Source organism: Hipposideros armiger, unplaced genomic scaffold, assembly GCF_001890085.2.
Source record: "Hipposideros armiger isolate ML-2016 unplaced genomic scaffold, ASM189008v1 scaffold_976, whole genome shotgun sequence".
In the NCBI taxonomy this organism is placed as follows: Eukaryota; Metazoa; Chordata; class Mammalia; order Chiroptera; family Hipposideridae; genus Hipposideros; species Hipposideros armiger.
In genome coordinates, this window is record NW_017732326.1 from 109,821 (window position 1) to 112,485 (window position 2,665).

Consider the following 2,665-nt stretch of genomic DNA (forward strand, 5'->3'; position numbering starts at 1 on the left):
ATGAGGCAGAGTATATGCAGACCCGCAAAAGGGGAGCCCCGAAGATGGGCTTGCGCTGAGTGGTGCCACTATACCTTCAGAAAGCCATTGGCAAATGACGTGGACAGTGATGGGGGTGGAGCGGCCTTGGGAGAAACCTGCGTAAGGGGTTGGGAAGAGAACGGCTGAATGGAAAAGTGAATGAGAACCAGGGACACAGGGGAACTGAGGCTGGAGATAAAAGGGAAGGTTCTGACTGGTTAGCTCCATAAGTCTTGGGTCCTGCAGCTCACGTGGTGCAACTGCACTAAATATCTGTAAGGCTGCATTGCCCCACCTGCCCCACCTGGCGTCTTCCGTCATTGGAAGGCGTCCTGGGCAAGGAGATAGGCAGGTTCTTTCTCTGGGGTCCATCTGTGAAGTATATTCAGTTGCAAACATTTGTGACGTCTTGCTGCCTTGGTTGACCTACCTTGCTGTCTCTAAGGAGGGAGCATCTACTCAGAGGGTCCTCACTGAGCCAGAAATTAGAGCTAATTCACTTTCATCTTACAGCTTTGACCCGGCTTCATAGACGAAATGGTTTCACACAAGAGCAAAATTGTTGCAGAATATTACCCGAATAGATTACTTCCTACTAATGTGTAAGGGTGATGTTTAGATCATGCTGCCTGTAATGTATGGAGGGTTTTTATTCTATGCTTTAACCATGACTCCTAAACCCATGTCGGGTCCTTGTTCCCTTGTAGATTATTGCCGTGCATCCGCATTTTCTGAGATCCAGCTGCAAGCAGTTTGTTACCGGAGGGAAGAAGGTAAACACTGTGTGTCTGCCATCCCGTGCAGCCTTGGAGGGGGGTTCTGTTTGCTATTTAACTTATCCTGAATATTTTTAATGTCTGACTGTACACTAGGACAGGGGTGGGCAAACTGAGGTGCGCGAGCCACATGCGGCTCTTTGGGTACGTTCCATTTCAAAAGTTTGCCGACCCCTGGAAGAGCCAGTCCTGTCCCTCACAACAATTTAAAAATGATTCGAGAGCCATAAATATATTTTTACATAATCACCATTATGTGAATAATATCCTATAAAAATTTTATAAATGAAACTATGATAGTTTTATTTTCATTTTCAATTTTACTTCAGAACCACAGTTCGTGAGCCGCAGTTTGCTGTCCCCTGNGATGGTGGTTTAGAAAATAAAATCTGCCAGAATAGAGGGTGATTTAAGGGGGAGAGTGATTGGGCACAAGAGACAATTTTGAAGGCGAGTGCAGTACTCTAGGCAGGGCATTACAAGATCTCAATAAAAAGAGCAGGAGTGAGTACAGGCCTACCTCAGATATTGAGGGTTTGTTTCCAAACTACTGCATTAAAGCAAGTATTGCAATAAAGCAAGTCATAATCTTTTTGCTGGTGGAGGGTCTTGCCTTCAGTTTGTAAAATCGCAACACGTATGAAGCACAGTAAACAAGGTGTGCCTGTATTCAAGATGGAGAAGAAGAAATGAACTTGGAAAGTGTTTGGGAGGTAGACTTCACAAGCCTCAGCGATGGATTTGATGAGGGTGATGGCGGATGAGGCCCTGAGGGTGAATCAAGGTTCTTCATTGGCACCAGTGTGTGCAGATGCCATCTTGCAATAAGGGTGATTTGAGTAAAGATGTTGCTGGTGTTGTCTGGAGTTTAGATAATGTAGTACATTGATAGAAATGTTATGGAGGTTTTGGAAATATGAGTGTAGAACTTAGGATGGAGATTGACCTTAAAAACACAAAGTTGATAGCCATAGTTGAGTAAGATGAAGCCATTTTTTAAAGGTATTACCTAGTTAAAAATTAAGGAATGAGAAGAGAAGAAAACTGATGGTGAAATTCTAGAATAGGCTGCCGTGGGGGTGAGTGGGGGTGGGGGAAGCTCGCGAGGGATCTGTGCAGAACCATTAGAGGTAACAGGCGGTCCGGAAGAGTGGTGTCAGGAAGCCAACGGGGAGAGGGTTTCCAGAAGGAAGAAGTGGGCAGCAGTGTGGAGATGACACGAGGTGAGAACTGAAACAGGGCATTTTATTTGGAAATGATGAAGTTACTGGCAGCTTTAATGATGCGTTTGAAGAGCAGAAGGATCACCATATGTTAAGTAAATTGGAGATAAAGAATTAAAAACAGCTAGCTCAGACTCTTTCTAGAACTTTGTAAGGAAGAAGAGATCATCAGTTAGATAGAGAGGCAGTGCCCAGGGAAGGCTTCTGCAGATCATGTGTTAGTGGATGGTAAAAAGTCATTAGGAGGGGAGACTGAAAACAACAGAAAGGGTGTATCTAGAGGAGCAGCACCAAAGAATGGGAGCGGCCATGTAGGGAGGGCTGAAAAGAGCTTTCCGGAAGAGCCCTGCAGCCTCTGCCTGTGAGACAGGCCTGAAGGAGGTGAAGGAGCCCAACTCCTGCTGAGTCGGGTGGCAGGGGCAGCAGGAAAGCCAGTGACCGTGGGGGTCTTGTTTCCTAGAGCTGAAGGGGAGCAGGGCTAAGATGCTGTAACTGTGTCGCATAGGGGATGTCTGGAGCGGCAGTTGCTATCTCGAGTTACGTGTTATGAGAGCTAAAAGGACTCTTACAAGAAAGAGGTTTTAAGAATGAAACAACAGAATGCATAAATGATTTGATTCCTATCTAGAGGGGATTAGGAAAGAG

At 45.6% G+C, this 2,665-nt stretch overlaps 1 protein-coding gene across 1 annotated transcript in view; it reads left to right on the plus strand.

Moving 5' to 3' along the window:
• The first annotated feature begins 717 nt into the window (after positions 1 to 717).
• Positions 718 to 2,665, plus strand: part of LOC109375590 (vacuolar protein sorting-associated protein 41 homolog) — a 109,875-nt gene continuing 107,927 nt past the window's right edge. The window contains exon 1 of the mRNA XM_019631029.1: positions 718 to 794. The gene's annotated coding sequence lies outside the window, so the exon portion shown is untranslated. The remainder of the gene's footprint in view (positions 795 to 2,665) is intronic.